Raw genomic sequence first — 15,201 nt, 5'->3', positions numbered from 1 at the left:
TTTTACATTCCCACCAGCAATGCACAAGGGTCCCATTTCCTCTACATTCTTGCTAACACGTGTTATTTTCTGTTTGCTTTTGTTGTTTTTGTTTGATAGTAACCATACTAATGCATGTAAAGTGGTCATCTCTTTACTTTCCAGTGGGTTTAAAAGGGGCTTCTTGTAGACAACATGTAGGGTTATATCTTGTTTTTCTTATCCATTCTGACCATCTCTGTCATTAGTAGGTGTGTTTAGACTACTTACATTTAAACTGATTATTGATGTAGTCAGATTAGTAGCTACTGTGTTTGTATCTGTTTTCTTTCTATTCATTGAATTTTTTGTTTCTTTCCCCTCTTTTCTCCTGCCTTTCATGGTTTTGAGTATTTTACATGATTCCATTTCATCTCTCCTAGTGTCGGTTATACTTCTTTTGAACAGTTTTTGGTGATTGCCCTAGACTTTACAAATATATTTTTAACTAATCTGTGTTCATCTTCAAATAACACTATAACTGCTTCCTTTAGTGTAAGTACTTTATAACAGAATATTTCCAATTTCTCCTTCCCGTTCCTCTGTATTGCAGTCATTCGTTTCATTTATCCATATTACTGCTTTAAGCAGTTACCTTTTAGATTAGTTAAGAATACAAAAAACAAAATATTTTATCTTATGTTCATTTATTCCTTCTCTGACACTCTTTTTTTAAATGTAGATCCAAGTTTTTGACCTACCTAATTTTTCTTGTGCTTAAAGAACTTCTTTTAACATCTTTTTCAGGACAGATCAACTAGTGGTAAATTCTGTCGATTTTTGTTTGAGAAAATCTTTATTTCTCCTTCACTTTTGAAGGAGAGTTTTAGAATAGAGAATTAGATAGATATAGATATGGAATATACAGAATTCATGGTTGGTGGTTATTTTTTTCTTTCAACATTAAAGATTTCATTTCACTCTCTTCTTCCTTATGCGTCTTTTTGACAAGAAGTTCATTATAATCTTTACTGTTCCTCTACAGGTAAGGTGATTTTTTTTTCCCCTGCTGACTTCTTTCAAGAATTTCTCTTTGTCTTTGGTTTTCAGTGGTCTGAATATGATATGTTTAGGGATGAATTTTTTTCAACATTTATCTTATTTGGTGTTCTCTGAGTCTCCTAAATATGTGGTTTGGTATTTGTCATTAATTTTGGGAAGTTCTCAGCCATTATCATTTCAGATATCTTTTTTCTTCTCCATTGTCTCTTTGTTCCCCTTCTGGTATTTCAGTTAAACATATGTTCTGCTCTTTGATATTGTCCCACAGTTTTTGGATGTTCTGTTTTTCATTCTTCTTTTCATTTCAGTTTGGGACCTATCTTCAGACTGAGTGATTCTTTGTCAGCCATGTCAAGTCTGAGCCCATTGAAGGCATTCTTCTTTTCTGTTACTGTGGTTTTTATTTGAAGCATTTTCTTTTGATTCTTTGGAGTTCTGCCTCTTCGCTTACTCCTCTGTTCTTATATGTTATCTACCTTTTTAATTAGAGCGCTGAGCCTATTAGTCATAGTTATTTCACATTTCCTCTCTGATAATTCCAACATCTGTGTCAGAAGATAGTGTTCTGGTGGTTGTTTCATTTCTTGAGACTATTTGTGCTGTGTTTTTTTCCCTTGCCTTTTGGTTTACCTTGTGATTTGTTGTTGAAGGTTAGGCATCTTGTTTCAGGTAATGGGAACTGAGGTAAATAGGCCTCTAGTGTGAGGAATTATGTTAATCCAGGTAGGAATTGAGTTGTGTTTAATGTTTATTATAGCTGTAGATACCAGGGGTTTCAAATTCCTCTGGTGTACTTGATTTTTTGGCCTTTCCTCTTGACTTTGGAATTTTCCCATATTCTGTTCCTCAGAGAGTTTCTTACAGTTCTTTATCTGTAATCCACTGTTACTTTCCTTGAGCCCCATTTGTATGGTGTTAAGATATGGACAAGGAGGACCATTTTATGATTAAGTCTCAGATTTTAAATGGGCTTGTGTCTCATGGTTATGACCATCACAAGTGCTATAGCTTTTCTCCCCTACTTCCTATTCCCTTCCTTGCTGATAGTGTTTCCAGACTATTTCCTTGAAGCCGTGTCCTGTGTTGACTGTAGGTTGTTGTATTCTCTCCCCTTTCCCCCACCTTAGGTGAAACAAGAAACCTGTCAGTTGGAGGGGTAGAACTTCCTGTTCTCTCGCTGGAATAAGGTTTAAAATGGTGCTCTAGCAAAGTCTTCTCTTCTGGAAAGTAGGCCTTTGTTATGGACTCTGGGCATTTTTTACAATTCTTACCCCCCCTCCTGCCCCTGTACAGGAGAGATCTTTTTTGGATCCTCATGGTGAGAACCTGGTGGAGTTTCTAGAAGGAAAGCCCACAAAAGTATAGCATCATCTGTAAGACTGTGGCCTCCAGGAATTTCTTACTCTTACAGTAGTCCACACTCAACCTCCAGCAATTCATCAAAATTACCATTCAAGTGTTCCCATCAGTTTATATCTCCGGGAGCTCCAACTTCATGTAGGCAGATCTTGGTTGCTGCATCTCTGTGGATGCACCATCTCTCCATATTTGGGGGTGGCAGTTTGGCTTGTAATCTTAGTTCTCTGATGAATCCAAGAAAAGTTGTTCTTTATAAGTTTCATTCTTTTTTTAGGTTTGTCCAGCTTTTTCCTGGATGGGAATGATGACTTTCAAGCTCTTTACATAGGATTGAAAACAGACATCTCTCCTGCCTATATTTTTAATTTCTAAGATCTCTAAATGTTTTGTAAATAATGGGCTATTCTTGTTTTATGTTATTCAGATCTTTAACATTTTCTTTTTTCTTTTTTTTCGGTATTTATTTATTTTTAAAGATTTTATTTATTTATTTGACAGAGAGAGCACAAGCAGGGGGAGTGGCAGGCAGAGGGAAAGGCAGGCTCCCCACAGAGCAGGGGGAGCCCGATGAGGGACTCGATCCCAGGACCCTGGGATCATGACCTGAGCCACCCAGGACCCCAGGATCATGACCCGAGCCAAAGGCAGTCACTTAACCAACTGAGCCATCCAGGCATCCTTAAGTTTTTATTTAAATTCCAGTTAACATACAGCGTAATATTAGTTTCAGTTATACAATACAGTGATTCAACATTTCCATACAATACCCAGTGCTCATCACAACAAGTGCACTCCTTAATCTCCATCACCTATTTAACCCATTCCCCACCCACCTCCCCACCCCCCAAAAAAGAAAAAGAAAAAAGTCTGAAAAACAACCTGCGGGTTTTAGAGGGGAGCGTGTTGGGGGGATGGGTTAGCCCGGCGATGGGTAATAAGGAGGGCACATATTGCATGGAGCACTGGGTGTTATGCACAAACAATGAATTATGGAGCATTACATCAAAAACTAATGATGTACTGTATGGTGACTAACATAACGTAATTAAAAAGAAAACTTTAACATCTTTTTTTTTAAGATTTTGTTTATTTCCTTGAGAGAGAGAGAGAGTGCACAAGTTGGGGGGAGGGACAGAGGGAGAGGGAGAAGCAGGGAGCCCGATGTGGGGCTCAATACCAGGACCCTGGGATCATGACCTGATCAAATCCAGTCGCTTAACCAACTGAGCCACCCAGGCACCCCGATCTTTAACATCTTATAAAGTTTTCTTCTATTTGCTTATTCTGTTCTCTTGGTTATTATTTCTTTTATTGAATTTCGTACCTCTTTTTCATTGCTTTAATTCCAAATGCCTTAGCTTTGTATACATATTTATCTTTATCCTTGTTTGCTTGTTGTTTATATATGTAGTTTCTTCATGAAAGTTTGCCATAAGTACTCTTTTCAGGAAAAGGGTTTTAGGTCAAGGGTAACACCAGGGCAGTGTGTGACTCAGTATGAGCAGAAGCGGAAACATCTGGCCCAAGTATTCTGAAGATTGTTCTTTACTTCATTGCCCATGTGTGTTCTCATGTCTTTAATCTGTGGAACATGTCTGGGCTTGCTCTTATCGGCTCATTTGAAAAATGTTTTCTCCTTTGTCAGATTGGGCTGTCGATTTACTCTATTCTTTTGTTTTCAGCAAACCACTTCCTATTTTTTAAGAAGTCCTCAACATTTTAAGTATGGCATCTTTTCTTTTCCAAGTATTTTTTTCTGTAATTTCAAGAGATTTTGATTGGAGGAGAAGGTAACTTAATAGATTTCACTGTTACCATTGTTAATAAGTTGATATTTGAATGATTATTCTTATAGGGTTCCTGGACTGAAGTCCAAGATGAGAAGAGGTCCCCCCAAACACCAAAGCAGTTCTTGGACACCAGCAAGGGTGTTCAAGTGTTCGGTTCTGACAGTGTCCACTCAGAGATAGCATCAGATTCCACAGATTAAGGGCTCAGTCATGCAGTGCTCCCCCCCCCTCCCCTGACAGCACCACCACCTTCAGACACCAGTCCCAGGCCCCAGGCCATCACTTGTGCTTCTGACCAACTGTCTACAGATTGCAATTCCAATGACCTCATCCTCAGGTTCAACTAATTTGCTAGAGTGGCTCACAGAACTTAGGGAAACACATTTACCAGTTTACTAAAGGATATGATACAGGATATGAATCAACAACCAGTGAAGACATACATAGGTCAGGGTGCCAAACAAAGGAGCTTCTATCCTCATAGAGCTTGGGGCCTGGCTTGTTGACATATGAGAGTGTTCTGGTTCCCCAAGTGTGGAAGTTCTCCAAAAAAGGTTGGTTGGTTTTTTTTGTTTTTTGTTTTTTTTTGAGATTTATTTATTCTGAGAGAGAGAGAACATGTGAGTGGGAGGAGGGGGAGAGGGAGAGAAAGAATCCCAAGCAGACTCCCCACTGAGCACGGAGCCCGATGCAGGGCATGATCCCATGACAGTAAGATCATGACCCCATGACAGTAAGATCATGACCCCATGACAGTAAGATCATGACATGAGTTGAAACCCAAGAGTCGGATACTCAACTGACTGAGCCACCCAGGCACCCCGTCCTCTTGGGTTTTTATGGAGGCTTCATGACGAAGTCATGATTGACTAAGTCAGTGGCCATTGGCTGAATCAACCTTCATCCCGCTTGCCTCCCTAGAAGTGGTGGAGTTGGGAGGGGTACTGAAAGTTCCAACCCTTTAATCGTATGGTTGGTCCTCTTGGCAACCAGTCCCCACCTTTGGGTGGGGTTCAGAAGTCACTTCCATTAATAACAAGATACCCATTTTACCTTTATGAAGAAGGTAAATGCTTCCTGAAGCATTTTCAGGAACTGTGAAGACCAGATAGAGTTCTTAAAATATATCGCAGTATGTGCCAGGGAACATGCTCAATGCCATCGGTATATGATCTCTTTTCATCTTTACATCAACACAGAATGGTGGTTGTTATTTGTAAGTGTACCTAAGAAAAATGAAGTTTAAAAACATTATCCTGCCCAGGATCCCACAGCTAAATATGTGTCAGAGCCAGGATATGAACCCAGCCTGTCCGACTGATGCGTTTAAACACTAGCGTAATAGTAAGGAGGGCACGTATTGCATGGTGTACTGGGTGTTATACGCAACTAATGAATCATCGAACTTTACATCGGAAACCGGGGATGTACTGTATGGTGACTAACATAATATAATAAAAAATCATTCAAAAAAAAAAAAAAAAAACCAAAACACTAGCATTATAGCGTGCGTATGTAGCTTCTACCCCACCCAACACTAGCTTTGGTTCCTCACCCACCTTCCATTTTATCACTTAAGTTGTTTCACTCTTAAAATGCTATTCCCTGGGGCGCCTGGGTGGCACAGCGGTTAAGCGTCTGCCTTCGGCTCAGGGCGTGATCCCAGCGTTCTGGGATCGAGCCCCACATCAGGCTCCTCCGCTATGAGCCTGCTTCTTCCTCTCCCACTCCTCCTGCTTGTGTTCCCTCTCTCGCTGGCTGTCTCTATCTCTGTCGAATAAATAAATAAATAAAATCTTTAAAAAAAAAATAAAAATAAAATGCTGTTCCCTCCTATGAGGACCAAATCTTGTACATCTTTCAAGGCCCAGTTTTAAATGCCACCTCAGCTGTAGCACTGTTGGCAGTCTTCCAGCAGAAATAAATCTCTTACTTCTTACTTCATTTTACATTTATTTGATCTCCTTTCTAGGACTTTCTCCTTTAATATAGCCATTGGATGCATACAGTTCTTCCCTACTAAACTGTAAGGTCACCAGGAAAAGGATTTGTGCCTTTTATTATTTGTGTCCTGTATCTGTATGATTCCTAGCATTACCTGACATGTAGCGTTTCAATAAATATTATTAATAAATAATTAATGTATATTTACTCAGTTTAATTTTTGTCTTTATAACTGTATCTTTTTAAATCAATTTATTTTTTTAAATGTTTTTTTATTATATTATGTTAGTCACCATATAGTACATCCCTGGTTTTTAATGTAAAGTTCGATGATTCATTAGTTGCGTATAACACCCAGTAAATCAATTTCTACATCAGGGTTGTTGACTTATAAATATTTGTGTGGATTTTATTTAAATATGAGTTAGGATCTTGAGCATATCTGTTTTAATCCTGCTGATGGGATTAATATTTATGAGTATCCAAGAAATGGAAAATACTATTAGAACTGATTAGATGGAGACTCCTTATACTAGAATCAATAAAAATATCTGAATTTGCATGAAAATTTCAAGGAAATTCAAGATATTTGGGAGCCATTTGCATGCTAAATAAACATTTTGATTTCTTCTTCTAGAAGTTAAATAATGTGGATTATAATGTGGAAGATGATTCCCAAATCAAAAGTAGGCAGCAAATAAATCATTGTTTCTGTCACATAAACCTAGAAGGAAAATAGCATGTATCTGCCAAGCTTTAAAATTCATGTCACAGTTTCACGGAGCAATTTGGTTATAAAGTGTCTTTCTTTTTAATAATACATAGCAATGAGACTTGTGCCACTTCATTTTAAAAAAGATTTTATTTATTTATTTGAGAGACATAGTGAGAGCATGGGGTGGGGGGGAGGGGCAGAAGGCAAGGGAGAAGCAGGCTTCTTGCTGAGCAGGGAGCCAGAGGGGGGGCTCTATCCCAGGACCCCAGGATCATGACCTGAGCTGAAGGCAGACACTTAATCCACTGAGCCACCCAGGCGCCCCAGACTTGTGCCACTTCAAACAAGTGATATATTAAACGTAGAATAGCTAAGACTTATTAGCAAGATCATTTTTTTCTGTTTCAGAAAATCATAGAATTCGAGAATTACTAGTTTTACCTATACAGTGATTGTCTTCAGAATAACTTACCATTTTCTAGTGATAAGCCATTCTTTCTCATAAGACATCCCATTCTACTGTTGGATATAAGTTTATGTTAAAAAGTTATTCTTTACTTTAAACTAAAATGTTTTTTAAATCTGTTTTTTAGAGCTTTCTTTACTTTGAACCTTTAGAATCTATAAAAGCCTTAAGATTTTTAACACTAACTTTCGTGGGGCATCCAGCAGAACGAGATAGAGCATAGGCTGTGGGGCTATAGCTCTTTCTTTATATGAGTCTCCTGAAATCAGATGTTTATAAATCAGATTGTGACAGTGTAAGAGGATGCTAAGCCTAAATCATCCCCATTGTGTAGCATTATTGCTCTGCTTTAGTTTTCTTAATTCACTATCATTATATTTTAAATTTGGAAATAGTGGTGAAATTGTATTAGTTCGAGAAAGGGGGAAGAAATCTTTTTCTTATGCTTCTCACTTATAAGCTTCCATGAAACATGCTTAATCTGTTGAGAGACACCGTTGGGAACAACCCACGCACAGCTTGGAACTCATTGTAACTGCCACATATTTTTCAGTGGCTCCTTTATGTGATAGATTACTCTCAGGAGCAAATAATTTGCAGCTCTTCTCACATTCTGTTAGAGATTTTATTTTTAATAAAGTGCTATGATTAATAGCCCGATGTAATTGTTGTTTCCCCGTTGAGTGTAAATGCTTCATTTGAATGTCTTTAAGCTGAAGGAACAGTTGTTTTATTGGACTCTTGTTGTTTTTCTGTGCTTCTCAAGGTTTTTTGATTGCTTTCTTTGGGCTGTTTATAGTGGGAGGAGGAAATGAACTTCTCTATCAGATTGTGGAGTAGGACCCAATAGAGAAATGTTAAGGATGAATACTGACATACTTGAACATTCATAAATATATTTTTATGATAATTTTGGAATGGGACAAGCATCTATTGCAATTCTGATTGATTTTCCCATGGCAGTTATAAAAATACCTTATCTCTTTGGACTACTGGTTTCTGATAATCTCATATTATAGATGCTTTCTGAAATGCCAGGATGCTTTCACTAAGTTTTTCTTCGGTGTTGTTGTTGTTGTTGTTTTGGGGTTTGGTTTTTTTTTTTTATTATTATTTTATTTATTTATTTATTTATTTTGCAGATCAGACTTAAAATATAAGGTAAGACAGGGTAGAAAAGATTCATTGAAAAGTTGAGAAATTGTGCATTGGGTTTTAACAAGTGTCTGGTGCCCCACTTATCAATAGACAGTTGTTCATTCTTTTTTATTTAATTTAATTTATTTTATTTACTTTATCTTTTTAATTAATGTTTCCTTTCTTTTTTCTTTCTTCTTTATTCTTTAATTTTTTTATAATAATAATTTTTTATTATGTTATGTTAGTCACCATACAGTACATCCTTAGTTTTTGATGTAGTCTTCCATGATTCATTATTTGCGTATAACACCCAGTGCTCCATGCAATATGTGCCCTCCTTAATACCCATCACCGGCTTATCCCAAACCCCCACCTCCCTCCCCTCTGAAGTCCTCAGTTTGTTTCCCAGAGTCAGTAGTCTCTCATGGTTCATTCCCCCTTCTGTCTACCCCCCCTTCATTCTTCCTTTCCTTCTCCTACCAATCTCCCTGCTATTTCTTATGTTCCATAAATGAGTGAAACCATATGATTGATATATCATAGGGCCAGTGACAGTCCATCCATATTATAATTGCTTATCTACTGGTACACTCGTCTACACTTTCTGTATTGTAAACCTGTATCAGGCAGGAGTCCAGCCCAACCATCTTTCTATCCCTCATGTCTCCAGCACAACTCTCAGTTCCTGGAGGGCCTGAATGAGTTAATCCACTCCGTGTTTTTACCTGCTTTGTGCCAATGCAATCCTGAAATTCAATTGGGGTGTATATGGCCCTTCTCTTCACTACGTCTGTATCTTTGGGGTAAATACCCAGCAGTGCAATGGCTGGATCACAGGGTAGCTCAATTTTTAACTTTTTAAGGGACCTCCACACCGTTTTCCAAAGTGGCTGTACCAACTTGCATTCCCACCAACAGTGTAAGAGGGATCCCCTTTCTCCACATCCTCTCCAACATTTGTTGTTTCTTGTCTTGTCCATTTTTGCCATTCTAACTGGCATAAGGTGGTATCTCAATGTGGTTTTGATTTGAATTTCCCTGATGGCTAATGATTTTGAACATTTTTTCATGTGTCTGTTAGCCATTTGTGTATCTTCGTAGGAAAAGTGTCTGTTCATATCGTCTGCCCATTTTTTGATTTGATTATTTGTTTCTCATGTATTGAGTTTGACAAGGTCTTTGTAGATCTCGGATACCAGTCTTTTATCTGTAGTGTCATTTGCAAATATATTCTTCCATTCCGTGGGCTGCCTCTTAGTTTTTTTGACTGTTTCTTTGGCTGTGCAGAAGCTTTTTATCTTGATGAAGTCCCACAAGTTCATTTTTTCTTTTGTTTCTCTTACCTTTGGAGATGTGTCATGAAAAAAGTTGCTGTGGCTGATGTCAAAGAGGTTACCCATTGTGTAGCATTATACACATTATTGCTATTCTTCTCTAGGATTTTGATGGATTCCTGTCTCACATCAAGGTCTCTCATCCATTTGGAGTTTATCTTTGTGTATGGTGTGAGAGAGTGGTCAAGTTTCATTCTTTTGCAAGTAGCTGTCCAATTTTCCCAGCACCATTTATTGAAGAGACTGTCTTTTTTCCACTGATGTTTTTTCCTGCTTTGTCAAATATTAGTTGCCCAAAGAGCCAAGGGTCCATTTCTGGGTTCTCTATTCTGTTCCATTGGTCTATGTGTCTGTTTTTGTGCCAGTACCATGCTGTCTTTGTGATCACAGCTTTGTAGTACAGCTTGAAATCCAGCAATGTGATGCCCAGCTTTGTTTTTCCTTTTCAAACATATTCCTTGATTGGCCTTTTCTGGTTCCACACAAATTTAAGGGCTGTTTGTTCCAGTTCTTTGAAAAATGTCATTGGTATTTTGATCGGGATGGCATTGAAAGTGTAGATTGCTCTGGGTAGCATAGAATAAACTATGTTTATTCTTCCGATCCATGAGCATGGAATATTTTTCCATCTTTTTGTGTCTTCTTCAATGTCTTTCAAGAGTGATCTGTAGTTTCTAGAATATAGATCCTTTACCTCTGGTTAATTCGAGTGATAACGTATGATTTTTGGTGCTATTGTAAAATGGAATACGATTCCCTAATTTCTCTTTTCTTCAGTCTCATTGTTCATGTATAGAAATGCAACTGATTTCTGAGCATTGATTTTGTATCCGGCCACATTACTGAATTGCTCTATAAGTTCTAGTAATTTGGGGGTGGAGTCTTTTGGGTTTTCCATATAGAGTATCATGTCATCTGCCAAGAGACAGTTTGACTTCTTTGCCGATTTGAATACCTTTCATCCCTTTTGTTGCCTGATTGCTGTTGCAAAGACTTCTAGTACTATGTTGAATAGTAGTGGCGAGAGTGGACATCCTTGTCCTGTTCCTGATCTTAAGGGAAAGGCTTTCAGCTTTTCCCCATTGAGGAATGATATTCGCCGTAGGCTTTTCATAGATGGTTTTTATGAGATTGAGGAATGTACCCTCTCTCCCTACACTCTGAAGGGTTTTAATCAGGAAAGGATGCTGTACTTTGTCAAATGCTTTTTCTGCATCAATTGAGAGGATCATATGGTTCTTGATTCTTGTTGATATGATCTATCACACTGATCGATTTGCAAATGTTGACCCACGCTTGCATCCCAGGGATGAATCCCACTTGGTCTTGATGGATAATCCTTTTAATGTACTGTTGGATCCTATTAGCTAGGATTTTGTTGAGAATTTTGGCGTCCATATTCATCAGAGATATCGGTCTGTAATTCTCCTTTTTGATGGGGTCTTTGCCTGGTTTGGGGATCAAGGTAATACTGGCCTCGTAGAATGAGTTTGGTAGTTTTCCTTCTGTTTCTATTTTTTGAAAAAGCTTCAGGAGAATAGGTATTATTTCTTCTTTGAATGTTTGGTAGAATTCCCTGGGGAATCCGTCAGGCCCTGGACTCTTGTTTTTGGGGAGGTTTCTGATCACTGCTTCAATCTCTTCATAAATTAATCGGTCTGTTTAAGTAATCAATTTCTTCCTGTTTCAATCTTGGTAGTTTATAGGTTTTCAGGAAGGCATCCATTTCTTCCAGGTTGTTTAATTTACTGGCATAAAGGTGTTGATAAAAGCTTCTAATGATCCTTCCTATTTCATTGGTGTTGGTCGTGATCGCTCCCCTTTCATTCATAATTTTATTAATTTGGGTCCTTTCTCTATTCTTTTGAATAAGTTCAATAAGTGACTTATTGATCTTAGTTATTCTTTCAAAGAACCAGCTTCTAGTTCTGTTGATCTGCTCTACTGTGCTCCTGGTTTCTAATTCATTGATCTCTGCTCTAATCTTGATCAGCTGCCTTCTCGTGTGTGGGTTAGGCCTATTCTTCTGTTCCAGCTCCAGCTTCTTGAGCTGAGAATATAAAAACTGCATTTTAGATTTTTCTGTTCTTTTGAGTGAGGCTTGAATGGCTGTGTATTTTCCCCTTAGGACTGCCTTTGCAGCGTCCCATAGATTTTGGACCGATGTGTTTTCATTCTCATTGGTCTCCAAAAATTGCTTAATCTCATTTTTAATTCCCTGGTTTACCCAATCATTCTTGAGAAGGATGGTTCTCAGTTTCCAAGTTTTTGAGTCTCATCCAAATTTTTCCTTGTGATTGAGTTCCAGTTTCAAAGCATTGTGGTCTGAGAATATGCAGGGAATAATCTCAGTCTTTTGGTATCAGTTGAGACCTGTTTTGTGACCCAGTATATGGTCTATTCTGGAGAAAGTTTCATGTGCATTAGAAAAGAATGAATATTCTGTTGTTCTGGGGTGTAGTGTTCTGTATATATCTATGAGGTCCATCTGGTCCAGTATGTCATTCAAAGCTCTTGTTTCTTTGTTGACTTTCTGCTTAGGTGATCTGTCTATTGCTGATAGTGGAGTGTTGAGGTCCCCTACTATTACCGTATTATTATCTATATGTCTCTTTATTCTGGTTAAGAGTTGGCTTGTGTATCTAGCTGCTCCCCTGTTGGGGGCATAGATATTTATAATTGTCATATCCACTTGTTGGATACATCCTTTAAGAATAACATAGTGTTCTTCTGTATCTCTAACTACAGTCTTTAGTTTAAAATCTAATCTGTCTGATGTGAGAATTGCTACCCCAGCTTTCTTTTGACATCCATTGGCATGAAAAATGGTTCTCCATCCTTTCACTTTCAGTCTGGATTTATCTTCAGGTTCAAAATGAGTCTCTTGTAGACAGCATATGGATGGGTCATGTCTTTTTATCCAATCTGCAACCCTTTGTCATTTTATGGGAGCATTTAGGACATTCACATTGAGTGATTATTGAGAGATATGATTTTAATGATGTCATATTGCCGTGAAGTCTTTGTTTCTATAGATTGTGAATTTCTGTTCTGTATCACTCTTGGGGTCTTTTTACTTTTATAGAACCCCCCCTTAATATTTCTTGTAGGGCCGGCTTGATGGTCACATATTCTTTCAGTTTCTGCTGGTCTTGGAAGGTCCTTGTCTCTCCATCAATTCTGAATGACAGCCTTGCTGAATAAAAGATCCTTGGCTGCATGTTCTTCTCAGTTAGAGCTCTGAATATGCCTTGCCAACCTTTCCTGGCTTGCCAGATCTCTGTAGACAGGTCTGACGTTATTCTGATGTTCCTCCCTCTGTAGGTTAGGATTCTGTTCCCCCTGGCCTGTTTTCAAGATTGTATCCTTGGATCTAATACTTGCGAATTGCACTATTATGTGACATGGTGTAGGTCTGTTCTCATTGATCTTGGGAGGGGTCCTCTCTGCCTCTTGGACACAAATGCTTGTTTCCTTTGCTAGATTAGGGAAGTTCTCAGCTACAATTTGTTCAAGTATCTCTTCCAGACCTCTCTCTTTCTCCACCCCCTCAGGGATGCCTATGATTCTGACATTGGAACGTTTCATTGAGTCAGTGATCTCCCGTAATCTACATTCTTGAGATTGGATTTTTTTTGAGCCACGTTTCCGTTTTTTCCTTCTTTTCTGTCATCCCATCTTCCAATTTTCATTAATATTTTTTTCAAGCCTACACATCATCTTGACCTTTGTTACTCGGAACTCTATTTCTGACAATTTGGTTATATCCATATCTATCAATTCTGTGGCAGAGGCCACAGTCTCTGTCTCTTTTCTTTGCTGAAGATTCCTCCTCCTTGTCATTCTGATGAGGAGAGGTTGCGGGGATGCACAGAGCCCAAATTATTGACCAGGACCCAGGTGGTGTGCACTTGTTTTATAGGGACTTTAGGGATGTGGGCTTCTTGATTTTTCAGCCTGCCTTCTGGGGGAGGGGCCTGCTGCCCTGATACTCAGGCAACCCTGTTTGGGTAGAGTCACCCTGTCCCCTGCAACGGGGGATGGGGATGGGCACAATGTGAACCGGTATTTCCGGGCTTTTGTTCTCTGGAGGCTTTCCCTGGCGGTTTTCTGTGATTCTTCTGAGAGTCAGAGCAGCAGTGGCCGTATCCTGGCCTCTATCTCAGAACAGAGAGATCGCAGTCTGCTCTCCACTTTAACTCTGTTTCTGCCATTGCTGCTAAAAACCCCACAGCATCTCCAGCCGTGCGCCCCACAGCCACTCTCCCAGCCCTTGCTTCCAGGGCCAGCACATCTCCATCCTTTGTGCTTCTAACACCGCCAGCTGCCCCTGGTTCCCACGCGCGCTCCCAAGCTCTGTTTCAGTGTGGTGCACACGCTCCGGAGCTCCGATTTTCAGTCTGGTTCGAGTGTGTGCTCCAGAGCTCCGTTTTTCAGTTTGGATGCACGCTCCCGAGCTCCTGGTTTCAGTCTAGTTCGAGTGTGCACTCCAGAACTCTTGTTTTGTGTTTGGACGCGCACACGCTCCCAAGCTCCCGGTTTCAGTCCGGTTCCAGTGAGCTCTCTGGAGCTCCGGTTTTCAGGCTGGTTGAGCACGTTCCCGGGCTCATGGTCTCAGTCTGTTTTCTCCCAGGTATCAGTCTGCGAGTCCTGCCCGTTCCCCACTGCAAGTGGCTACTTCTTCCCGGCACCCGAGCATGGCAGCTCCCTCCCCCTTCCGTTTATCTTCTGATATCTGTGTGCGGATTCACGGCTTCCCACTTCATACCTCAATACTCAGCACTGGAGATGTTCGTTTGTACAGATCCAGATATATCTTCCTACGTCTGGGCTGATTTCATGGGTGTTCAGGATGATCTGGTAGATACCCAGCTCAATTCATGGGACCAGCTGAATAAAGGTCCCCTACTCCTCTGCTATCTTTTTCCGACCTGTTCGTTGTTCTTGCTCTTGAAGTGGTCTTCAGCCTGGTCATTCCTACATCCACTCTCAGGTGCTTGACAGAGTGTATGAAACACTTCTGTGTAACCACAGAGCAATTTTCCTTTTGTTCAGAAATCCAGAGTTTCAGGTCAGGCTTCTTTGGCACTAACCACTGAGTACTTCATTAGCCCTACCCAGAAGCCAGCTACATTTGTTAATAGTGTAGTAGGATAAGAATTCAAAACTAATAAGAAAATGTGAAAGCTTATCTTGTGAAATTGAGTATTGACTGCATCTAACTTTTATTTGAAAAATAAGTTGGGTGAAACTTTTACAAAATAGAGAAAAATAGTTCAAGATTAATTTAGAAGTTGAACTAGCATATGTATACTTATATATACACAGACATCATTCTGGCCTTTTTTGGCTAATAAGGGTATTACTTTTACTTTGTCTTAGAATTTGGGGAGAGCTTCTTTTTTTTTTTTTTTTTTTTTTTTTTTTTTTTTT

The 15,201-nt window shown here is 39.2% G+C and overlaps 1 protein-coding gene across 1 annotated transcript in view; it reads left to right on the top strand.

Moving 5' to 3' along the window:
- Nucleotides 1–15,201, top strand: part of NEO1 (neogenin 1) — a 201,815-nt gene that overhangs the window by 112,419 nt on the left and 74,195 nt on the right. The gene's annotated exons all lie outside the window — the stretch shown is intronic.

Source organism: Ursus maritimus, unplaced genomic scaffold (assembly GCF_017311325.1).
Source record: "Ursus maritimus isolate PB19 unplaced genomic scaffold, ASM1731132v1 scaffold_27, whole genome shotgun sequence".
Lineage (NCBI taxonomy): Eukaryota > Metazoa > Chordata > Mammalia > Carnivora > Ursidae > Ursus > Ursus maritimus.
The sequence above is the reverse complement of the archived record's forward strand: the minus strand, read 5'-3'. Positions and strand labels throughout refer to the sequence as shown.